The following is a 26,008-nucleotide window of genomic DNA, read 5'->3' on the forward strand; positions in this document are numbered from 1 at the left end:
TGTGCCAAGGTCTCTGAGCCCCCTGGCAGGGGCTTGAGCCATGCAGGGCAGCCAGAGGGATGTCCTGGATTCCAACAGGTGCCAGAGAGCTTCTTGGCCATTCCCTGCAGGCACTGACCTTGCTGGGTCGCAGCAGCACCATGTACCGACTTTATTAAGGCATGCCCTTTAGTGAGAGTGTGTTTGGTGAGTATGTTGGGTCTGTAATTAAAATGCTAAAATGTGGTTCTGGGAGAAAGTTTAACAGATTATTATCTTTCCTGTGGAGATGAAAGAGGGTGCTAGGACATATCTGTTTAAAGTGGCTGTGCAAATGACATTTTGATGTTCCATATTTATAGTGCTCTCCCCCAGCCACTTGCATATAAAGGGCTGGATTATACCAGCCTGCCCCAGAAAGAGGTCGGAGAATGAGCCTGAGCCACAACCACTCCCGAGGGCCACACAGCCTTCCCTCTACACAGAACCACACAAAATCATTCAGGTTGGCAAAGACCTCCAAGATCATCTAGTCCAACCTTTTCCCCTGCTTCCTGTGGTTGGGATGCCACTTTGATCAGGATAACATCAAAGCCTTCTTCTTCCGTGCTGAGCTGTATCTCCATGCTGGTGTGACTCCTAGCCCCTGCTTTCAACATAAGCCAGAGAAGGATCAATAATGTCTCATCTAAAATCCAAGCTTCAGTTTTAACTCACCTGTCCCACCATGAGTTTTGTTAGTGACACCACCTTCTGCTCCCTTCCACTGCAGTGCCTTACAGTGTTGGGAGTAATACACTCCTGGATTTGTCAGCAGAACCCATTTGAGTCTCCCTGCACAATTTGTTCTGGTTGGTTTTTCCCTATTTATCTTCTCTATGGAGATTTTTGGAAAACAAACAAACAAACAAACAAAACAACAACAACAAAAAACAAACCAAAACAAAAAAGCACCCAACCAAAATGGAAGAGCTCCTGTAAGCTTTAGTTCAAGTGCAATTACAGAGTTCCAGTCAGCTGACAATGGCAGAGTAATTGATGGTGCAAAATGTCCTCTTGGCTTTCTCCCATTGGAGATGTTTGCTGTGGGCTTAAATATTTGTATTTAATGAATTCAATGTACTTGGCTGAAGCTTAGTCAAAACCCATGGCAGGCTTAGACCCATACACCTTATGTTGAGTGGAAAGACAATTTTTTTTTTAATTCCTTTATCTTGTGGATCTTCTGACAACATGGACTTGTTGCATCAGCTTAACTAAAGCTGTGGAAGGTGGAAGAATCTCTGGTTTGCAGTACAAGATCCAGTTAGGTTCAGGGTGGCAAGTCAGAGACCCAAAGAAATTGATTTGCAAGAAGACTCCTTCAGAAAACAGCTCCAGAGGGAGTCTTTTAATAAACACTATATTTTTTGCCCTGTTTCTTTTCCTCACTTGGAAAAAGGTATAAAGTTCCTCTTCCGTGAGCAAAAGTGTAGTGCACCAATGTTCAACCCATGGGAAACCGGGTCCTTGCCAGAAAGGCTACAAAAAGGATTTTGTTCTTTGAATGAACCTGCAGAATTTTAGATCTCCCTCCATACTGTCCTCTATCCCACCAGTGGCACTGGGTTATTCTTCTGGGTTGTTGGATTTCACCTCTTAAAAGAACTGGGGAAAAAAAAAAGAGGTGAATGGTGCCCTTATCTACCTGTGAGTTCATCATCATCACTAAGATGTTTGAAACATTTTATGACTGTTTCAGGTTTTGCATAGTTCATGCTATTTTTTACTAGAAAGAATATTTTAAAATTTGAAGACTGCCTGTAACACTTGATTGTAAATTTTAAATGCTTATTTAAATGAGATGCTAAGTCTTCACTGATTTCACCAGGAGAACAATTTCTTCCCGTATTTTTCACAGAGAAAATATGTGGAGTGGCTGAAGAAATAAATGTGGAAGATAAACTAGAAAATTGTCAGCAATAAGGCAGCAACTAGGTGTCAACAAGGTACTACTCTGTGGAGGGATACAATGTAAGAAAATAAAGATAGTGCAGAAGGCACTCTCACACCTGAGGAGCTGCAGCTGTACCAATCACCAAAGAAGAGGAACAGGCCTGCCCTTAGCAGGGCAGAGCTGTGTCCAATAAGAAGAAGAGTGCTACAAAAGAGTGGCTTAGCTGGGTGGGGAGAGAGCTGGAATTTGTTGGTTGTGCTGTAGAAGTAGTCAGTGCTGTGAGGAGCTAGCCATGAGAAATCACCGAGAAGGTAGGGGAGATTTGAAATATTATGGCAACACTACTCTAGTAGTTGAATTTCTAAATCCTGTGATTACTGACTGCTCCTCAATGTTAATAAGACCTCCAACTTCCTGTAGCTCTGGCACACTTTTAATAAAACTTCAGAAAGTGCATTTCTACTAGGAATGTTTGCATATGTTTCTACAGCAGAAAAAACCCTGCTGACCTCTGTTTAAAGATCAAATTGACTTATAGTTGGGAAAAGTTTAGTGTTCTAATCTCTTTTTTAATAAAACAATTTCTCTTTGTTGAAATCTTATCTCTGTTTGGGATTTTTTAGTGGGCATATTTATTTAAAGAGTTCAGTGAGGGCATTGTTGTGAGGCAGTGGGGAATGTTGTTTTAGTGGGACTCCTGCTTTGGTTAACAGCTTCTCAATATGGATGCTTGTCTTCACACACAACTTCTGGGAGCTCATTCAGCCCTGGATAATTATTCAATGGGACACAGCTAGTTCTTCCAGTGTCAGCATTCCCACTGACTTCACTGGGACTGCTGCTGCAGGGCTCAGCCCCTCAAGAGCTAAATAGAGAAAAGAGATGAAGCTGTTTTGCTGAGGCAGAGAACAATCATTGATGAAATAAATCCACTGGAGGAAGGAAAGGAAATATTACTGCAGCATTGTGTTGACCTTTGGGAAACTACTCTAAGGTATTTTGCCACTGCAACTGGGAGGGGGGCTCAGGACCAGCTAAGATACATGGGGCAAGTTGACTGCCTTGGGGTTTTTTGTTACTTTGTGGAGATTTTTTTGTTTGTTTGCTTAGATTGTTGTGGGTTTTTTTTGTTGTTGTTGGCTTGTTTTATTTGTTTAGCTTTTTTTAAAGTTTCTAATTAAGCAAGGGTTTGTCTGCTTTAGTTCCTTTTTTTTTTTGCTGGTGTGACTTCTGCTTCATTTGGTGTCTGTTGGGGCAAATTTCTACTAGGACATCAATATCCAGCCTAGCAGTGATGGGGAAAGTGAGAACAAGACAGAGAGTACTTCCAGGTCATAGGACAGAGAATGAAAGTGAAAGCTTCTCTGATGTGAAAGGGAAGAGGAAAACATGCTTAGTTTTACAGCTACATTTAAAGAGAAATGTAAATACAGTTCATGCTTCAGAATATCACTTCTCATTGGAAACAGTGTTGTTGAATAGAACTGAGGCCATTGAAATATGAATAGTACAGGTAAATTATACCAACACCAGCCTATTCATTAAAGAAAACTGGGATTACAGGATACAGCAGGACTCAAAGGAGTGTTTCAATAAGACTGATGATTTTGAAGGGCGTTACAGGAAAAAAAAAAGATTTGGAGGACGAATAGTTCTGATGGATAAAGTGAGCATCTGATAGTGCACACAGTTTGGGGAAAGGAAATACAGGTTTTTGAAACTAATTAGGGATAAACTGAAAGGAACTGCAGGTCATATGTTGAAGAAGCTCATGAGGGAAGCAAATCCATGTGAAAACTCATGGCAGCTCATGGCACTTGCTGGGGGAGGGGGAAAGACATGGGGAGAAGGAAAGATGAGCCTTGAGTGTGAGGAAAGCTGACAGTGGCCTAAAGCGTACCAGGATGAAATCTAGTACTGGAGAGGGCTTTCAGAGAGAAAAGGAGCTGCTGAAGGCAGCATGAGAGGGGAAGGAAGGAAATTGCAGAACAAACCAGGGGTGAGGCCAATGGAAGGAGCCAGAGGAAATGAGATAAAATGATAAAGGGATTTGGTAAAGAGAAATATTATCTGAAAAGACAGAAAATGTGGGAGAGCTTTAAGCAGATAGTGCTCTTAATTTTCATCCTACAACCCTGCAGCAAGCATTATGTAGGGGACATAACCAAAATCTTTATTCATTGATGATCTCTATCATAATGGCCCTTGGAGTTTTGGCAGACTCCAATTTAAAATGGCTCTGAGATACACGGACATAAAAAAAAAAAAGGCAGTTTAGCTTAAAACTGCCCTAGCTCAATGAGGAGCAACTCAGGGTTTGAGCTCAGCTTTGTATTTCAGTTTCTCCAAGGAGTTCCTGGCTTTACAACCTGGTAATCCAGTGATCCTCTTCCCTGAGCAATATCACCAAAGGCAATGCTGGATGGATGGGGACAGATGGGAGTGACTTAGGGCTTTTTTGGCAACTGTGTTGATGAGGGGGCTCATTAGATGGATAGCTTAGTGGCAGGGATGGTTATCTGACCTAAGCAGGGCTTTGCCTCCTTAGTGTAGCTTTTCCTTCTGGCCTGACAATTTATGAACATGAATCTCTAGTTCTCCGCAATCTGCGGCTTCCTTCTTACTGCAGGTTCATAGGACAGGCTGTTTTCAGAGGCTCCCAGAAGCGTATAATTCCCTCAAGAGAGTTAGATAAAAGACCTATTTCTCATAGTGATGCTCATTAGGAGGTTTTACACACCTCGGTGAGGAGGAAGGGAACCGAAGGTTGCAGGTGAAGTATATCTGAGGCTCAGCTGAAAGCAGCTGTCAGCATTGTACAGGTTTGAACCCAGGACACTGTGCTTCTCTGTGGCCAGGTGGCAACAGATGTGGGCCTGAATGACATTTTGGAAATGAAAAGGAAGTAATTAAAGTAATATCAGAAATCTGACTCAGAGAGCCTAAGCAGGTAACTTTTACTTACCCTGGTGAATAATTCAGGGTAATTGCACGTGAGTCAACTAATGCTTTGTGCAAGTTGATGAATGAAAAAGACGGAAGTAGAGCTGGAGGTCTTTGCTGGTGTAAATCACATAGCTGAACTCAGTGAGACATGCCTAGTTGCACTGGCTGTAAAACTGACAACACTTCTGAAGAACATGAGATAAAAACATTAAACAAGAGAAAAAACTCATGGTTGTGGTTATGGCATGTCCCTCCCTGACAGTGTATGGACAGAGAAGAGAACTGAGAAAAGTAATTATTTATGAATTATGTAAGTGGTGGATGTTTATTTTTCTGTTAATTCCTTCATGAATTTTCTGTGGAAGAGGTCAGAGTTTTCTCAACTTACTTAATTTAAATTATTTGTCAAATTCTTCCTGCAAATGCTTCAAATTTAACTCATGTGCAAGGGTCATTGTGGAAGAGTTTTGAGCAGATGTGTGGGTGTTTCAGGGTCTGTGAATTGTCTTCTTTTCTTCTCTCCCATTGACTTTACAAGCATTAGGTCACCAGCATGACTGATGGATGCACATCAAAAAAAATACGCTTTAATAGCCATGAGCTACACTTGCTTTTCTGATTTCATAGAAATAGGTCCAGTTCCTGCTGGGAAATGTCAGGTTCTGAAAGACAACATTTTTTCCAAGAGAAGAGGGCTCTGGAGGCTCTTGTCCCAGCTGAGTTCAGTGAAATGTTTATGAAGCAGGCCTGAGAAATATTCTTGTCTCTCTAAGAAGGTGTTTCTCCATAAACAGCTTTCAGTGCTGAAACCTCTTTCACTGCAGTCAGCAAGATCAATAGTCAATTCCAAGGTGAAGAAAACATCAAGTGTCGTTGCTAGTTTTCAATCTCACTTCAATATTAGAAACTGAGCCACTTCAGACAGTCTGGGGCTGGTTTCCACCCACTGAAGTCACAGGTAACTCAAGCAGCTGACATGGATTTTGTACATGCTCCCAAACTGGGAGCATCTTAAAAAAACCTGCATGCAGCTTGTTTACAGCACTCGTAGGAGGTCAGAGCCTGCCCTTTCAACAGAAACAGCTAAATCAAGAGGGTATAATAAAAGCACTGAAAGCTTCTTTAGGCCAAAAGAGTATAGTTTGAAACTTATCAGCCCTTCTCCCACATGGAAATTGCTGTGTCTCACAATAACATTTACAGTTCTGTCTGTCTGGTTGTGTCAGCAGGGAAAACACCACCTGAGCAGGCATGGAACGCGTTCTGAGGTTGACCAGGAATAGAAACAGACACGGGTGTCTCTGGAAAGTGATGACCCAGATATTTTTCCACTGTGAAATTAACAGTCAAACATATAAATGCAAGACTTGTAACACCTTGATATGAATTCTTACAGCATTTACTGTCACAAGTTGGGGTGATGTCATGACACAAATGATGCATTTACCAGACCAGACTTTAACAAGTTAAGAATGAAGTGTTCCGAAACAGAAATTTTATATAGCTGTTTATACACAAGGAGTATTAAAAAGAAAAAAAAATGGCCTGCCAAAGCAATGATGACATGCAGAATATTGAAATAAATAGCTGATGATTCAAAAAGTGCTGAGAGAGGAGTTTACTCAAGCAGAGCAACATTGTGTGTTTGTATCATTTTTTGGGGCTGTGTCACACTGCCTACCACTGTTCCAGTCCCAGCTATAGTGTATGTAGAATATCAAGGGCAATTTTTCTGCTGTGCCGAGAGGCTATTAATTAATAAATATCAAGTTGTGTATATTTAAATGAGAGAAGAACAGCATGTTCACCCCCCTGAAAGTTGTTGTTTTTCCTTTCTTAATGTCTGTCTTCAGCAGGCCTCATTCCCCAGGTGCCTGATAACAGCCTAACATTGGGAATTATCTCTGAAACGAAGTGATTCATGTAAGAAAAAAATCTCCATATCATAATAAATCATCAAAACCCCCATAATGCAAAACATGAGAACATCAACATTTGTATGAAATCTTCCACCCCAAAGTCTCAAACTTGCTCAGTCTAAACATCCTTTGTTTATATTTTTTGTTGCTATAAATACTAAAGAATTTCTTCTACATATTGCAACAGATACTTAAAAATCACTGATTTTTACACATCCTCTGGTGTGTATGTATTTTTATTCTCCTTCCAACACCACAATTCCTGTACTTTGAAGGTTAATGGTTGCTGCTACTGAAAATTATTCAGTATGATCTCAGAACAGCTTGTCACAGGACATGAGCTAGAAACCCCCAGTTGGTGAAATAAGGATATGGTTGGGTAATATAGAGTTACATAAGCAGGAATTCTCCAAGGACATTTTGATGAAGTCCCTTATTGCTGTGAAAAGCTGCACAAGATTATTAATGATCACAAGTGGTCAGATTGTTTTGCATGCTCAGAAATGGGATAAAAATAACACACCATTTTTATTTTAACACTGTGCCAGTGTGGAAATACTCTTTGTATTATAGTCCCATCCATGCTGTGATGGATCACAAATCTGTTGATCGATTAATTCTTCTACAAGCAAGTAAAGTGCAGTGTCCAGGGAACTGTGCATCCATTGCTCTGAGCTTGAGAAGCTCTGAAAGTAATAACAGATTTCTGAGCAGAAGCAACTGCAGTTCCCTGTAGAGACTAAAGGGTGTGTGACAATCAGAATCCCCCCAGAACAATGAGGGAAGGCCGGAAATGGGAATCACATCCTTGTTGGTGTGGTATTTTCCTAATCACATGCTCTTAATGAAAATGATGGGGCAGGGTCAGTGAAAATCAGATTAACCATATGGCGAGAGCAGCGCTTGCTTCGTAATGCACGGGTTTGCTGAGGATTAGAAATCTATTAGAGAGCAGATTTGGAATTCCATTGAAGAAAGTAATGAACTGCATTTCGGTGCAGGGAAAGTAATCTCAGATAAGGAGAGAGCACCGTCAGTCTGACAGGGTGTTGAAGAGGTTCAAGAGGTGAAGTAAAAGTCACGCAAAGCCACTGAGGAGATACACCGAGGTGAAGTTCTTTTATTTATTTATTGTGCTGTAGGTTTCTTGAGGAGGAGTTCTGTGGATGAAGTGCATGCAAGAGCAGGTCTATTAAAGGCAGCTCTCAAAATACTGAACACATGGGGCTAAAGAAGCACTTAGCTAAGAAGCAGATAAAAAAGTCTCAAAAATCATTCAAATAGAAAATTAGAAGTTAGTGTATTACGTTATTTCTAAATGTTCAGTGAGCTATTGATAGATCAAAAATATGTGTAAAATGAGTTTACAGGATACACAGAATCTGTAAAATTAGATGCGGAGATACTTTATATCTCAAAAATCTAAAAGGAGACCAAGAGGCTATCCCTAATTTTCATTTTGCACATCAGAATACAAACCCCAAAACCCTAGAATGAATTTCTGTGTAGTGATAGGATGAACTGTAAACAAACTAGTGATTGTGGTTGGATTTTGTCATTTATTTGAATTTGGTACTTCTGTTCCCAGTGAAACTGCATAAATATGTTTTTTCAAAACAAAAAGTGGTACAGAAATCAGTATGCAAACAGTGTGTTGCTTCAATATCATTGCCAGGCTTCCTTGGATTCCAGACTTGACATGTCATAAGAATTCATTTTCTTTGCATAGCATGTATATTGGGCCTAAATTAGCTGTCAGCACAGGTAGATGCTTCACGAGTAGTGATTTTTTACTTTTTGCTTCTCTGTGCTATGGGGGAGCATTATCTCCCCAGCTCTATGATGTGATGGGGTGTAGTTTGATTTCCCCCTCTGCCCAACTGTCAGCAGATAAAAATTGAGCCATTTATGGGTGTCCCTTTGTTCCTACAATGTCAGAGTTCATACTTCTTACCGAGCACTGAGTTAAAGTTAAAATATTTGGAGACATAACCTGAACTTCACAAGATGCTCTTCCATTAGTAGATCTATAAAAAGAGGCTTTGCAGAGAGCAGGGGATATCAGACTTCAGTCTGCACCTCAGAGACAGTTCTTAGCTCACAAACTGGTGAGCTGTGAGTTCTTAGCTCACAAACTGTCTGACCTGGGGTCTTGGGGTCAGTATTTGACTCTGATTTCTGTGTCACCTCACACAAATCATTTAATCACTGCACATGCCTGTTCTGCATTAATAGAATTCATCTGCAGTGTGGAATTTATCCATCCTGGAGGACACATGGTAAGAAAGTATTTATTCTCAAGATACTGAGATCAGCCACCCACGGGTCTTCTTGCTTGATCTTTCCCCCCATCATTTCTTACAGGCAATTGCAGATAATTTTTCATCCACTCTCAGGCTTTTCTTCTAGTTTGGGATAGGTTTTTTCTTTTATAGGATGTGTGTAGATCTGGTTTGCTGCTTGTTTTTAACTTGTATATTAATGCATTATTTAATTTCACTCCCTTTTGCCATTCAATGTGTTTGTTTCAATGTGTTTTCTAATTGCATGGTGTGCCCAAATAGGTTGCAGCTTAGAACTACTTTTGGTGTTCACCTTGCAGCACTTGTCTATACACTGAAGAGCTACAATGAATTCTGCTTCTCCATGCTTGTCTCCTCCCGCTGCAAAATACTTTCTATTTCCATTCCACTATCTCCCTGACTGAACAGTTTTCCTCTTCCAGCTGAAATTCCATGCTTATAATCCCAGTCACATTTTCTCCAGCTTGCATCCTGATTCAAAACCTTCCATAGTGTTATTCTTGACTTCTTTGTACAAGTTTCAGCAATTTATTCCAGTGAAAACTGGAATAATATTCCACTGGAATAATATTCCAGTGAGAACCTTCCCCCCAAAAAAACCATTTGAGCTTCCCATCCCCTCCCAGATTGCTTTGCTGTCTTTGCAAAGATTCTGTGTTCTCTTCTCCCCTGATCCAGGTGGAAGTTCCTGAGTCATGCTCCTTCCCGAATCATCTTCATCTGCCTCACTGCCATCCTGTTTTGCCTTCAGTTCGTATCTATGTTTTCCCTCTATTCCTTCTTTTCCCTTCCCACTACAGTCATGCTTCAGTCTTTCGTAATACAAATGTCATACCTTTAGCTTCAATGTGCCTTTTATGTGTTCCTCCTTTTCATTTATGTGTAACTGAAGGTGCAATTTAGTACTTTGAAGGTCTACTTTTCAGTTATATCCTTACTTTTCTTCCCCTTTTGCTTCATCAGACATATCCCACGAAAGCCACTAAAACCTTTTCTCTCAGAAATAACCAGGACTGTTATTAAGGGTTTATTCTTCTTGACCCATCACTAGCACTCATATCAACTATCAAACTTTTCTCATGATAGCCCTCATTCTTGGGCAATGGTCCCAATAAATACCTGCAATTTGTCGTGGTTATTGTCTAATTATGTTTCAAATCTTCTTTAAAATTCTTGTCAATTAAGGCATCAGTGATGCAACTCCTCTCTGCCATTCTCACGAACACTGTTTCAGTTTTGCACATGTAGATCCATGTTAACACTTAATGGTACTCATATTGCTCTTGTGAGAGTACCTGTCTTTAACTCTGGATCTGTGTATCCTGTGCCTCACTCAGGTCTTGCTCCATAATTACTACTCTAAGTTCTACAGCAATAGTAATAACTTAAACAGTAGACAGAATCCTATTGACATTCAGCACTGTAATCAGCACCTTCAAAAATGCTTATAAATAGTACAGGGAAATTATTGGCAGGAAGGTCACATGTTTCCTAGGTTGCTTAAATAACAGAAAACAAAATTAAATTCCTCTTAATGAGCGTGGATTGAGACTGATTTTCATGGATTAAAACAGATTAACCCACTAAACATAGCTTCAGATCCTGATTCAGTTTTTTCTTTTCCCAAAGCTAAAAGATGTTTAAGTTCTTCTTCTATTGATTCAGGTTTTTTTTTTTCGTTTGTTTTGTTTTGGATTTTTTTTTGTCTTTGGACAAAAAACAAAACCAAGGATATAAATGAAAAATTTGGCAAAGAGAGGGTTATAGAATAAGTTACAGCCACCTGCTCTGAGTGTTCACTGAGGAGAAGGATAATCAGATGTGGTGAGCTCACTAATACAGATGTGAGCTGAGCTGTTAAAAAAAAAGAAGTCTTTCAGAAGAGGATTCCCAAGAGACAAGGATGGAAATGTGGTTTTCTCTGGTGTGTGGCCAAGATTTTAGTGCGAGTATTGGGTTATTAGAAGCTGTTATTTATGTATGGCAAAGGAACAATCAAGACCTTCCTTATGCTTACATTTTTCTGCTGTCCTGTAAAGGCAATACCATCTGTACATCTCTCAAAAGATATTTAAGCTTTGCATGAATTTGCAGCATCCCCTCCTGACTTGCTTTGAAGGGCTTCACTATTCAGCTAGGTCATCATTGCATGATTAAGAAAAAGGGCTCTTTTTGTCAGGCTCAGTAAAACCTTTACCAAAACAGTGCTCTCTGACTATATTCCACATTAGTCTTCTCATCTTAGCCTTGCTGACTACAAATTGGCCTTGGATGCTCTTTATTTCTTATGCAGTGATCTCCAGTTCTTTTTAGTGGCTGTCTTGTCAACAAAAGCTCTTCATTTCCCAGCTCAACTACTCTGCACATCTCAACTAGGCAGTCTCACAGACTATCTTAAATGAGTATCAAACTTAAAATAATCATCTCTTTATCAAACTTCTAATTGGCAAAACCCTGACGCAGTACATATGTTTTCAAAGACCTTAAATGTCATTCAGTCCAGGTGTTAACACTATCAAGGCTATCACTAAACTGTCTCTTTAAGTGCCACATTTGTATGTCTTCTAAATGCTTCCAGTGTTGGTGACTCCCCCACTTCCCTGGGCAGCCTGAGGCAGTGCTTTACAATGTTTCCATGAAGAATTTTTTTCTGATTCCTGATTGACCTGATCTAAATCCATGCTAAAATAACTTGAGGCTGTTTCCTCTCGTCCAGTTCTTGTTACCTGGGAGAAGGGACCAACCCCCACCTGGCTGCACCCTCCTGTCAGGCAGTTGTGGAGAGTGATAATGTTCCCCCTGAGGCTCGTTTTCTCCAGATCAAACACCCTCAGCTCCCTCAGGTGCTCCAGACCCTTCCCCAGCTCCATTGCCTTCCCTGGACACACTTCAGCCCCTCAATGTCCTTCTGGCAGTGAGGAGCCCAAAACTGAGCACAGGACTGAGGTCTGACCTCAGCAGTGCCCAGCACAGGGCACAGTCACCACCCTGGTCCTGCTGCCACACAGCTGCTGATCCAGGCCAGGTGTCACTGGCCACCTGGGCACTGCTGGCTCATGTTCAGTCGCTGCTGACCAGCACCCCCAGGTCCCTTTTCACCAAGGATCTTTCGAGCCACGCTGTCCCCAGCCCATAGCACTGCCTGGGGGTGTTGTGACCCAAGTGCAAGACCTTGTGGAACCTCAGACCACTGGTCCCAGCGCATGGATTCAGCCTGTCCAGCTCCCTCTGTAGTGCCTTGCTGCCTTCCAGCAGATCAACACTCCAGCTCAAATTTGTTTCATCTGCAAACAGACTGAGGGTGTACTTGATCCCACCATTCAGATCATCAATAAAGATGTTAAATAGAATTGGCCCAAATACTGAGCTCTGAGGAACACCTCTAGTGACTGGCCACCAGCTGATTAAACTCCAATCATCACTATTCTCTGGGCCCAGCCATCCAGCTATTTTTAATTCAGGAATTAAATCTCCTGTGTCTCCCTATTACCATCTGTTTGTATTTTCAGTTTACATTTTTGCTTTCCAAGGTACAGTAGGACACAATTTAAGGGATGGCTGAAGGGTTTGCATGGTTATTTCCAGCTTTATTCTTTATGGCTATTACAGTGTATCGATTATCAGAATTTAATGGTGGATAGAGTTTCAGGAAATTAAAATTTTCTTTGTGGTCTTTGATCACAGTGCAGCTGTAAGATTAGGGGGATATTGTCCGTGTAACAAGGGAAAATTAAAGAGAAATTCTACTTTGAAAGGTTTCCACTGTCAAATCTCCCAAGACTTATTTTCCTTGTGTTTTGCCAGTCAAGTAAACAAATTTTCCCTTCTCATTTTTTTTTTAGTTTATGAGAGAATCAGAAATTGAAAGGACTTGAGGTTAACCTCACCTAGAGGGCTGAAGTACCCTTCCTAACCTTTCACATCCATCTGGTTTTGCTTCTGGAGGGGAACAGGCAGAAGGTATCTTTTTTTTGTAGGAAAGGACTGACACATGCACCCTTCCAGGTGCCCTCCTCTGGTGGCCTGCAGCTTGCACACACTCTTTGTTCCCTCAGTATAGGGAAGGTGAAGCTTTCAGGATGCTTCACTGCCAGCCAGACCCCTCTGGTAAAGACTTGGCTTTATCTATGCATCCTTCTAAAATACAGGATTTGGGCTAAATGGCAAAAGGATGATCACAATTGTAAGGAGTCACTAAAAGCCCCCTTGAATTTCTACAAAGCCTTTTCTGCAGAGGAGGCTGTGACTTGAGGGTTGAGGTATTTCTTGGTGTGGAATTTTCGAAATCTGGTGGATCATATAATCACAAAGTGATGTAAATGTGAAGAGTTGGCAGGAGGAAGACGCCATTTCTGTGCACAGCAATTTTCTACTGAGAATTGACTGTCTTGGGTTTTTACACTTCATACACTGAAAATGGACTTCAGTCCCTAATACCATCTTTGGGTCTCCATCTCTAATGATCAGTCCCTTCAGGCAATATTTAATTGAGTAGTACAGTAATTTTGTGATCAAGATATAAATGTATTACAGACTAGATGTTGACTGACAAACTCATTTCACCTATGACCTAAACTGAATATGAACTCAACTCTTCTCAGGTAGAAAACTGATAAAATTGTATTCAACTCATTGCCAGGGGATTTAGAGTGCACATTTTGAGTGGTTTAATCTGGGATTTAAACCTGAAACCAGTAAGTAGAAGAGTTGGCCAAACCCAAGATAGACAGATAAGGCATGATTTTTTTCCAGAGTAGGATCACCTCACAGAATGTTAGTGTTACCAGAGTAGTGCTTTTGGTGGCAAAGACAAAATCCCTAGTTTTTATTTTAGCATTGAAATACATGGAGGTAATATTTCTTGGAAACATGTTTATGTTACGTTCTTGACTATACACTAAAAGTAAAAAAGCTAAAGTAAATATTACAGCATTCACAATGTGTGTTTTTGTATGTTTTTGCTAGTGATGAGAGATATAACACAGTTTAAAAAGATACTTTCTGTACAATGGCATGCAGACTACTCTAATGCAGATGTTGGTCAGCATCTTTTTTAAAATAAATCCCTAAAAATTTACCACAGCTAGAAGAAAAAGGAATCACTTTCTCAGACATTTCAATATGTTGAAATTAAACAAAGCGAAGTTACGATTATGCTCTATATTTAATAACTTTTAACAATCATCAAAATTCTCTCTTTCTTAAAATAAATTAAGCACTTTCTAGCTTTAAGGTTGGGTGAACAAAGACCTTTCAAGAACATTTTCCTGTGGTTCTGTAGGTTAATTGTATAAATAGATATTCTCATTGGTCACTGTTTGCTTTACATTTTTTCACTTCGTATTTAAAATTGACATATATTTGAAGACTTACTATTATATGGTCAGTGGAGCTATTCATTTAATAGGTCAAATAATCATTATATTTCACTGGGATGCTGGGGGTTTAATTCATTTAACATTTTAATCTTCCATCAGTTTTTCCTTTAAGAGGATTTCAGTGCATATACAGGATTTGTATAAATCTGTGGAGTAAATTTATTCTTTTAACAGTTTTATTCTTTCATCAGAAATTCATTTAAATGGATTCTACTATATATCACATTCATTGCCAGTGTGGCTTTAGGTCAGGCTGTAATTGATGCAAAAGCAATGAGGTATTAAAAGAGAAAGGAAATATCTGAAATTGGAAAGGGTTCAAAAAGTGTGCCATTGTAAGGCCATGACATTCCTCGGATATGATGGGGGCAGGGGATGGACCACTCATAAACCATTTTTGTCCAAAGCCTGGAATAGCTGCTGATTTCAGGTTCTGCTAAAGCCAGAATTTGTGCTAAGAGGGCCAAGTTTGAAGGGGTGCATCAACACAAGAATCCCCATATCAGGGTGTAAATAAATATGGTTCCCTATATTTGAGACAATTCTAGAAATATCAAATGAGAAAAATTTGGGGGAAATGCTTTTTTCTTCTTCAGTTTGTTGGTGCAAAGCATTTGGCATATTCAGGATTTTGTGGTGTTGCTTGTTTTGTTTGGAGTTTTGCTTGTTTTGTTTGTTAATGTTGGCTGCTCTGTTGGTATGGGATGCACAGAGCAGTGACTGGAATATGTTCTTTTTCCCAAGTTCTGAGGTGGATTTGTAATGGCCAAGCTTAGCAGAAGAGAAAGAAGGTAAACTAGTAGGGGTTTTTGTGTGCACAGGCACAAACAGAGTGAATAGGATTTATGGGGAAAAGGAGAATGGTGTAGATAGTGTAAATATGCTAAGATTTCCTACATATAGAGAAAAAAAGTAGGAAAAACCCCTAAATTTCTACATGTCACCTACTACCATTTAATACATGCAGCATAAGAACAGACTCTTGAAAATATTAATCAAAGCTAATTAATGACTTAGCTGGGTTGTTATACTGCAGGACCTACAGGCTCTGGGTTCATACCTCTGTCCAGGTCCAGCCCCACAGCTGCTCTGGGTGACCTTGCTGCCAAAAATCTCCTTGGCTGTGTGGGTGTGGAAGTCAAAGACAGCCCAAAATGCACCTGGCTGTGTGATGCCTCCATTGGTGTGTGCTGCAGGAGATGATGGAACTTCCAAGTACATCTGGGGTGGCCTGAGAACCTCTGATCGTGCTGGTGCACTCAGACAGCCAACTTGCATAACTTCAAAGTAAATGGAAGAAAAGAGTGGTTTAAAGCTGACAATTGACAAGAAAAAATTGTAAAATAGCTGACGAAAATTCAGAAATTGAGGAATGCGCTACAGGGATAGAATCTGTAATATTTATGTGTGTGTAAGGAAGACTACATATCTTAATTCAATTAAATAATATCAGTAACATTAATGGAAAAAAGTTGCCAAGAAAATAAATTTATGGTAATGTCATTATTTTTTAAAGGAAAAACAAACCTGGATGATTTCTTTTGTGCGTATGACACATGGAGTATATCTTAGTCAATTTAAAAAATTGTTCTTTTGCTAGAATTGCCAGTAGTTGGAAAGAAGTTTGGAATATAAGTAGCATTTCAGCATTGATGAGAAATGGCTGATTAGATCAATGAAGAAAGATTTAATGAAGGGTCTGTTGAACATGTACTGTGCTTCTGATTTTAATTCGGCAAATAAGCTATAAAAATCAATGATTTACATGTAAAACTAAAATGCCATCTCAGAAATTACAATAATTACACATAATTTTCTTAGTTTTCACAGAGACGTTTAGATGGTATAGTGTACTTATTTCTTTTGTAATAAATTTTTCATCTCACACATATATTGGGGACCCAGACTATGGCTAAGAGCACAACTCATTTAGGCTTATGGTTAAAAGTACAGTAAAGAGAAGTTTTAGTATTAGGAGAGGCACAATGCCTAAATCTCCAGCAGCAGTGGGGGTGCAAAAGGGTTGGCGCAAGGAGCAATATCCTGCAGAACATTTTCTCTGCTTGCAGTTTTTTCATCTGGGTGATGGCTTTTGAGCGTGGGCCAAGACTCAGCCCATCCTGGTGGTTGGGGTTAAGGTTAGGAGAGAGACAGTTTGCACTTCCTTCACTCAACTTGATAATTGGTTTTTCATTTTCCTCTCTGAGAGCTCTGTATTTATAGGATATCCTTCCATCACACTTGAAGTTGCACCCTTGGAGTGGTGTGATGGTTTTGTATGCAAGGGATCTGGTGCCTTCAGCTTGCTGCAGTCAATTTACTTTTGACAACCAAGAAATTTGATTTTTATAATGAGGTGTAAATCACAGGAAAGGGTTGTCTATAATGGACTTAGTAGAGTTAGGAGCAGGAGTGCAGCAGTTCATATCAAGAGGATTTAAAATAGCTGCACAGTAAAGGACATAATCTTCATGGAGAAGGAGAATTTGAAGAAATTTGGGACAGCCAGTTAATAGTTACACAGCGTGGATGTTCAGAAGCTGTTGTTGACTTGTTATGGTCCATTGTGGCTCTGGTTTGACATGTAAGAATTCCAGGAGCCAGGAAGCTGGCTGGGAACAGAAAGATGGGGTGAAATGCAGCATGCCCAAAATAGCTGAGTGTCTCACTGCTCAGTACACTGAGCTGCATGTTTATTAAATTGAATTATACCTTTAAATTAATTCAATTGAATGTGAGACGAATGAATTATAGATCATTCTTGGTGAGGCTGTAAATATGGCTTGATAGAACCCAGCTCCACAAATAGGAAAAGCCTACAATAATGTATTTGTGTGTTTACATATCACTCCCCTGTGGTGGCTTAGCAAGCAGAAAGAAGTCTAAAACCACAGGGGGAAGGTTTAAATAGGATGATGCAGACATTAGTGAATGATTAACCATAATTTCACAAAGGTGGAGGGTAAGCTGTTCATTTTGCAGAATCTCACAAATGTGTTTTGAACGATTAACTAAATTTGCTTGGCAAAAGTTTAATTAAGGCTGCCACTGATTACCCGCAATTATTTAACCTGGTGTCTAGGCTGGCTACTCACACTGTGTGGAGAGCACAGCAGTAATGATAGGAAGGTGTTCAGGGGCTCTTGGGGCTGGCTGTGCTAGCTACCGCACCTGCAAGGAGCAGAGGGAATCAGAAACATCCCACAGCTCTCCTGAAAGGCCCCACATAGCCCTGGTGGAGTCTCCCTAATGAAATGCACGGGCACAGCAGCCATACACAGCCAGCCCTGTGGGCCACTGCACCAGAGCAGGGTCAGAGCCCTGTCAGCCCTGCTGAAAGGATGGATGCTGCTCTCAATGCCCTTGGCATTCCTACAAAGCTGCAAAACCAGACTGGGCCTCGTGTCTGCCAGGAAACTCCAGGCAGGGAATGAATGGAGCTCTGCTTTGCTCCTTCTTCCTCCAACAGCCCACCCTCCTCTTCCTTCTTGTTGCTCTTCTTTGTGAGAATGAATGTAATCTGGCTGGTTACACCAATATTTTCAAATGCTGCTCATGGGTAATACTATTTAATGATGTCTGTTTCACATACTTTTTTTTCCTTTTCAGAAGGAAAAAACAAAGTGCTCTTAATAATAACTTATGACTAAGCTGATTAGGAAATAAGTGTTTCCTTGAAATCATTTTGAGAGGAAGAACAAAGCACAAATATTCCTTTAAAAAAGGACAAATTCTCTTCACAGGTTTATCACAGCCTTCTTACTTGTATTTTTTACTCAATTGTTAAACATTCTCTCAGCTTTTCATGACAGAGATCCTGGTTTCACAGGGAGCTTCTGTTGCCTGTGTCTCAAGCCCCAGTGAGGTGTTGGTTCCCAGATAATGGCAGATCAGGTGAATTTCTGTGATGGCTGCTAGATGCAGCTCTGCCTTCTTAACAGCTCCATGAATGTTGCTATAAAATTAGGAAATATGGTTCCCTTGGATGGTTGACACAGTGACATACAAGTTAAACATTTTTTATTATTGGTGTTCTTTATAATTAAGAAGACCTGTGCAATCTGGGCAGGATTTCAATGCCTTCCCAAGCCTTGACAAAGATATAAATCCTCTCGTAGCTGAAGTGTCCGCTGCTTTTATGCCCAAATCATGCAGTTTGGTGGTGTTCCATCCATTTGTGCCACAACTTGCTGTGAATACTTATTATTTTGGAGACACTGAGTATTTCATTTATATCTCTGCTATATTGTGATGTTTGCAGAGTCACAATGTTATTCAAGCAGTAACGTCACACATTTCAAAAGTTCCAGCATTACTTCATTAACAGTTTATATGAATGCTCAGTTCCAAAATATCTGTTACCTTGTTTACAATGATTTTCAAGCTCATACACAAATTTACTAAAAGGTGAACTTACGTTACTGTTCCATTAAGGAAGCCATATGTCTTGCTCTATAATTACACCTAAGACCTAAACTTAATGTCTACTATACCAAGTATGGTATTTCTATTTTTCTATCAGCAGACTATAAATCTGACTAATTTTTAGCCTGCTTGCTTTCTGTTTTTATATCTCATTATTGTATATCATTACTGCCTACAGCACTACAATAAAAAACATGTAGTCAAGAGGTATCATAGCCACAAAAAGCTTTAAAAAACCCCAAACAACTGGAAATCGTGAATTAACTTTGGATCAGGTTATTAAGGGTGTTCCTATCAATCTACTTCTGTGCTTTGTTTGTCCTTTGAATACTCATAAATAATTAGCTTATCTCTTTCTATCAGTGTCTAAAATAAAGGACTAATAATGTCAGGACAGCTTGCTTTGAGATTTATGAAATATGCTATGATCTACCTGTAACTGATTGTAGGGGTAGCTGGAAGAGCATACTTTTAGATTGCTTCATTTTCTGTTATCAGAAAATCTGTCAGCCTTAGCTGGAAGGCTTAAGCTGTTCCCCTACTTCAAGGAGGCCTCTCCGTGTCGTGCCCTTGGGAAGCATCTGCTGTTTAATTTTGTGAGCCGATGTTCAGGTTAAACTGCACAAGATTAGCCAGGTCCTTCTCCTTTTTTTGGTGCACCTGCTGTTCCCCAGGGCATGGAGAGGGCTGAATGCTGTCCCTGGGGATCAGGATTGTGTGGGAGGCAGACTCTGGGGCTGCTTTGGGGTTCCTAAGAAAGTGCAGGGAGTGGGGAGAAGCAGGGGGGAGGATGTTGTCAGCAGGTCCCTCCATTCCTCGACCTTCTCAGGCTCAAGGTAACCCATTCTCGTGCCTCTTGAGGCACCAGCTTTGAAGTGAGCTTTCCTTCCCTCCCAGAGGCAGGGTTTAGACCCTGTCCCTGCTTCTCCTACATGATCCCTTGCATTACTGTCTTTATTGATTACATCACATCAGGTACCCAAAGGGGAGAAGTTAAGACCACACAAATGCCTTATATTCAGGTATTGTTATTTTCTCAAGAGCTTGCTGAAATTTCCATCTTTACAGTAGCATAGCTGTGCCACTTCACTATTACTTCAACAATATACAATTACAATTTAGCCACAATGGGTAGCTCTTTATCATTACCAAGCTGCTTTTGACTCCATGTGTCACTTCTCCCACTGGTGAGCACAAATCCAGGTTTGCCCACTCAGGGGCTCTTTGCTCACCACCCACCCCACACCATGCTGGAGGAGCAGATGTGTGTGGGTCGGGTGATGGAGATGGAGCCCTGTTCCTTTGCAGTCCCAGCAGCCAGCACTTGGCAAGGACCTAAAGAAAATAGAACAAAAAGAGGAGTTTGTTCTGGCATAGGCAGGGGGAAGGAGCTCTGTTTCAATGTCAGCAGGGTACTCTCTGCAGAGCTGGATTACCTGCCCCCACAGAAAAATCCACAGTCCCTTTTCCCCACCCAGAATTAGGAGATTAAACTCAGGTTTGACATCTTTTGGTCTTAGAAGCAATTGACAGGTTTTAGAGAAAGTACTGGATTGCCATAATCCGGTTGTCGGGTGACAGATGTTTGCTTAGCTGGGTTTAGGTCACCAGGTGGGATGGCCTCTATTCTTCAGGTTAGTCCCAGGACATAGGAGAGGGAGTAAGATGATCTTTTGAGACTCAAAGTAACAAAGGGTTACAGAGGAACTCATTCTCTGTCAGAGTGTTTTGATGATTTGTGGCAGGCTGCTTTAGATGCTGCACTGTGGCGGCAGATTCTGCTACTTCCTCTAAGTATAATCTCAATTTTGTGAAGGTTTAACATGAACCAGCTGTTCTACAACCATATGGTGACCTGAGCAAGACACTGAACTGACTAGATTTTTTCAGTTTTACTAAGTGTGGCGTTTTATGTGGATACAGAAAAATGCAAGATAGAGGAGTTTATAAAATATCTCTCACTGCATTCACTTCTAGTCTTGGAGCAGCTGCTTATGCTCAGCCTCTGAACTGAGTCAGTCAATTTACTCCAATAGATACTAAATCAGTCCCTTTATCCTTAATGATTAGACAGCAGCAAAAGGCACATCTGATAAAACATGGAGAAATCCAACACAAAACTTAAGCTTTCCTCATGGAGAAAGAAATGAGCCCTAACTGTGACTGAGCAGGTTAATGGCAAAACTGTACCAAGTAAAATCATTCTGCAAAGTGAAAGCAGGATCAAAGACATTAGACACAGGCAATAGCGTGTTTAAGGTACAATAAAGAGTGCCTCAAGCTGTATTTGTCAGCTACTATTCCTGTCTTATAATTAACAGCAGATTACAATTGAGTTAAATCTTAACACTTCACATTGCAGATTTTCTGTAAACAAAGTAATTTGTTTGGCTTAGTTCTGTATTCTAAGTAACCCTTGTAAAAGTTTTACTTTGCTGAAAACTACCATCCATCTCTTAAATTCAAGAGTTTTATCTGACCTGGCTTCCTTAAACACTTTACTTATTTTTTACAAAGATTAAAAAATACGCTGTGGAGTAAAATTATCTCAGCTTTGAAAATATGAAATTGCATCTGAAGCAGTGCTTCAGTATGTAGTAATTTACTGTGGTGCCTCTAAAGCACAGATGGGAGAGTATAGAAAGAGGATTAAGCTGCTTTCCATATCCTAAACTTTATCAGGGATAACACAGAAAACTGTGTCATTCATTACTGCCTGGGGAGTTCTTAAGTGTTAACAATTTATCCAGCTGATACAGTAGAAAAGCTAGGAAGAATTTTTTTTCATTAGCAATAACAGACTGCAACTAAAATGAAAGTCAAAGTTGCTTTGCAAGAGTTTTGTTCACCTGCCAAACAGAGGAAATTAATTGCTTCACCTTACATCTAAGCCAAAGTCTAAGTGTGTGGACTCAAGAAAAGCACTGCTGAAAAATTTGTTATCTGGAGTCTATTTCTGAAAAGGCTATTTTTGCTACATTAAAAATAAAGAATAATGAGACACTAGTTTTGATACTTAATGCCATGCAAGGTTTATGTTCATACACCATGCTTCACATCACACAGCTAAAATGGTTTAGGATTTAGTTGAAAACCTATTAAAATCAGAAGGAATACACTCATTAACATTTAGCAGCCTTTGGATCAGAGCTACCCAAAGATTCAGCTGATAATACCAACACATGCAAGAGATTACAACCAAAGTCTTGTTATCCCTTGTAATTATATCTCCCTCATGTTTGTTTTCACTTGAATGCTTTGGCAATTTTTCTAGACACTTCTGTTTAATCTGTGCACTTGGATTTAGCAGAATTTTATGACTGCAGTAGTTTTTCAATGATTTTTGAGTTTCTACAAATCCAAAGTTTTAATGCTCAAGTGAGAAGGGTACTGTGGTTTTTCTGTAAAATGTCATTGCAGAGTAGTTCTTAATTTTGTAAATAGAAGCCCATTAATATAGCATGTATTTTAATTGAAAGAAAGAGAAAAGGTCTGTACTTGCAGGTTTTCTAGATGTTGTCACAAACCAGTTTATGGAACCCAGGGTGTGTATATATATGCACATATGTATTTAGATAGATAGGTATGCACAAAGATTTCTCTGCCTCAAGAGAATGCATATAATCCTGAAAGTGGTAAGTTGATTGAAAATTTTTCCATTACATCTTTCTGTCAAATTCTGCAGGATTTCTGCATGAAAGCCTGGACCTGCATTGAATCTCTTTTTACATGGTATTTTTGTCTCAGTTTCCACTGAAAACTCTTGCTGCAGATCTATTTCTCTTCTCCTAGCTTTTGTTCTATTAATGTCTGCTCCCAGTTTCTTTTTGTAGGCTGGGCTTTATCTTCTGCTACTACAATTAGTATAAAACACACAGGTAACTTGGAGATGTAGGATACCATTTGAAAATGGGAAAACATCTCTAGACTACTTAAGATCACACAAGCAGATCACACATTGCACTCAGATGTTTGGTGAAGAACAGATGAGTATCCCATCTCCAGCAGTGACTGAAATTTTTATTAGTCATATTCAGAAATGTAATTCCAGCCCTCACATTGTGTTTTTTCTTTTTGACTACCTAATCCCTTAATAATATATTATGCCTTTCTTGGTGTCTGTGAGATAAATAATATGCTTTTTTTAAGGAAGCATAAACTACACCCAGCAAAACTTGTGGCTGTGGCTGACACCACTTGCAAAAGCAGTGGAAGTTTCCAGGCAAGGATATGTGCACACACATTTATCTTCTCCTATTCAGTTTTCATATGGTGCCATCATTTTGTTTTAAATAAGATTCCCTGTGTCCAACTCAATCCGACTGGGTTTTTCCAGAAAGACACTGGTGACAAAATGGACTGATTGTGTGTAGCACTAAGCCTGTGGTTAGTGCTACACACAGCAGCAAGCTACTAAAAAACAGCCCATAGCATTTGGCTTTGCCACTGTCTTTTTGGAATGGCTCCTTCCTCACCCTCACTGTTTCCCTCCTGGAGGAAGGAATGCAGTGGTGAGCAGAGGGAGATGACAGAGTAAGATGCATGCCAGCCTTTGCTCCTCAAGAGGTAACATAGAGGTAATAAAGAAAAAAAGATTGGCAATTGTACTAAATATACTGCACAGTTTACAAACTAGCTGCAGAATTAGACTGTTTCCAGTTTCATTCAGAGGATGAACAAGTATCTTTGCTGGATGCTTAGTACACAAATCTGGTTTGTGGTTCAAATTTTGGTTTTCTTCCAATTTCTTCCCTGAGCACACATAGCCAGACCTCCAAAATATTCTATTTTACTTGCTGCAACAATTTTCATTTCTACTTGAGTGAAATCAATATTTAATTGTTATTGGAGCTCTGACTGGGGAATTCACTTGTATCCTCTGTCAAGTGACTGCTCTGGCAACCAGGCCAAAAAGTCATGCACAAGCTCTTACACATTAGCTCCACTGGTGTCTAATTAATCTGCATAAAGCAGAACAGCTGATTCAAGGTTCTGGAGAAGGAGAAAGTCACCTGGTGTAGTGGGAGGGAACAGAAAACAAGAAAATTTGAACCCTAGAGATAAAGGATGCTCTGACTGGTGGGTTGCAGCAGGAAGGGTAAGTTCTGTCCACTCCTCTACCCTTATTCTCTGCAAAGATTCCTTGGGTAAGGCTGCTCTGAAGAAAGCAGCCAGATTAATTGCAGAGATACCATAGGAACATGAATGCATAAATTAGAGATCCTGATTTAGCTTAAATGTAGGGTAGCTGTCTAGCTGCTAAATATTGTTAAGAAATCTACAGTGTCTGAATTTTTGCACAGACAGACTTTACATTTCTAAGTATCTGTAAGCATCTTAAGAGTGAGGAAGCAACTGAAACCACAGATATGAAAATCAGCATTTTGACTTCAGGCATTCCCTCATCAGTGACTGCTAGGTGACATGGATATGATTTTGGTTTTTAGTTATACAGACAATAAACTCAACTGTATGACAACATTGGTGTAGTGCTACATTCCCTGCCATGGGGCTGCTGAAAGGATAACTGTGCTAAAGATTGTCAAGTTTTAGATCTGATGCTACTGGTACCATGTGAGTGCTTGTGATGAAGGTGGGAGAGGATGGCCAGCAGGGCAACCTCTGGAGTCCCTCCCACCCACTATCCTGGGTTAAACTGCTTCTAGATGTTTGTAGCACAAAACCAATACCTGTGTGATTCATGAAGCTTTTCCTGATGGATATTTGGAGTTTATTTGTGAGCATTTCTTTCTGCATACAGCAGTGTTTGCCTTTTGGTGTTTTTAGGGTAGCAGGGTTTTTGAGCTACATGTGGATTCAATAGAGTTAGAGCAAATCTTGGCTATTCCATGCTTATCCAGGATAAAAAAACCAGTAATCTATCCCACTGAATCCCACTTTGAAGAATTTGAGTGAAATAAGAGCAGGGAGAGTCACAGGGGAATGGGTCCCTCTTTGATGTACAAGTCTTTGAACTGTAACTGTGCCAGTTGTCCACACCCTTTGTGCAGATTGCTGGATGCCAGTCTTCCTCCAGAACTGTCTCAATTGTTCCTTGCTCTCATAAATTAAAAGAAGTTGGCCTATCCAGGTAGAAATTCCTATTTAAATACAGAAATACTGCCTTGGGTTTTTCCCTGTTTGCCCTCTCAATCCATCTGTAATTCATTAGAGTGATGTTAATTGTCCTGCTGAAAGACTGTTCTACTTAATGTAGAAAAATACTGACGTTTGCTCAGCAGCAGGTTTTTTGTTGTATTGTTTGATGGTTTTTGTCTACTTTTTTTTTTTTTTTTTTAATGTATATTCCAGTTTAAGTTATCCATCACAGGCTTTTGGTCAGTTGCCTGAGGTAATCATGTTCTGCTAAATCAGGGCATGGGGGCAAGAAAGGTTACTCTGCTGAACCTTTATAAAGTTTCTGGAACTGCCAACTCCAAGCATCTTGTTTAACCAGGATGATTAAAAGAGTGATAATATCCAGTTACTAGCTCTGAGACAATTTGGCCATCTGAGGTACCATGAGGACTCAGCTACAGCAAGCAAGGCTGTTCTCCACAGAAATGAATATGTGCTGGTGTGCTGCCAAGATTATTCTAGGGCTGCAGATGGCATCTACTGTTCCCACTGTATAAGTCTGGTTTAATGTGACTGGTGCAGACAGTGTGTAGCCGATGGAATTTTTTTTACTGATGGGATGTGATAATCAAATTTAAATTTTGTTTTCCCTAAATATTTTAGAACACACCAGCCATGTGTTGTTCTTACAACATGTCCTGACAGTAGTGTAAGAACTTGTTCCCCAAATATGGGTCTTCTGCATATTTGATTATCTTAATAATAGCCTGCAATAGCTGGTACAGATGGGTCCTGTTTTGGAGGTACATGAAGTCATGAGTTGCCATTGGGCATGAGAACTGCCACTTTTTAAAGGGGCCATAAAAGGCAAATACAGTTTATCTCTCACATGGCACAGTATGTTTGTAGAAGTGATGGCAAGTGCTATAACACATGGGGAGGCAGTAAGACAGTGTAGCAGGGTCATGGATAGTCAAAAAAGAGGACACTCCAAGCTGGAGGCTCTGCAATCACATGCACAGGGATGTAAACAGCTCAAATTGC

The 26,008-nt window shown here is 40.1% G+C and overlaps 1 protein-coding gene across 1 annotated transcript in view; it reads left to right on the plus strand.

The window, feature by feature from the left end:
• The first annotated feature begins 2,167 nt into the window (after positions 1-2,167).
• The window catches only part of SAMSN1 (SAM domain, SH3 domain and nuclear localization signals 1), a 116,824-nt gene continuing 92,983 nt past the window's right edge, over positions 2,168-26,008 (plus strand). Inside the window, exon 1 of the mRNA XM_064703413.1 lies at positions 2,168-2,226. The gene's annotated coding sequence lies outside the window, so the exon portion shown is untranslated. The remainder of the gene's footprint in view (positions 2,227-26,008) is intronic.

Source organism: Zonotrichia leucophrys, chromosome 1, assembly GCF_028769735.1.
Source record: "Zonotrichia leucophrys gambelii isolate GWCS_2022_RI chromosome 1, RI_Zleu_2.0, whole genome shotgun sequence".
NCBI lineage: Eukaryota > Metazoa > Chordata > Aves > Passeriformes > Passerellidae > Zonotrichia > Zonotrichia leucophrys.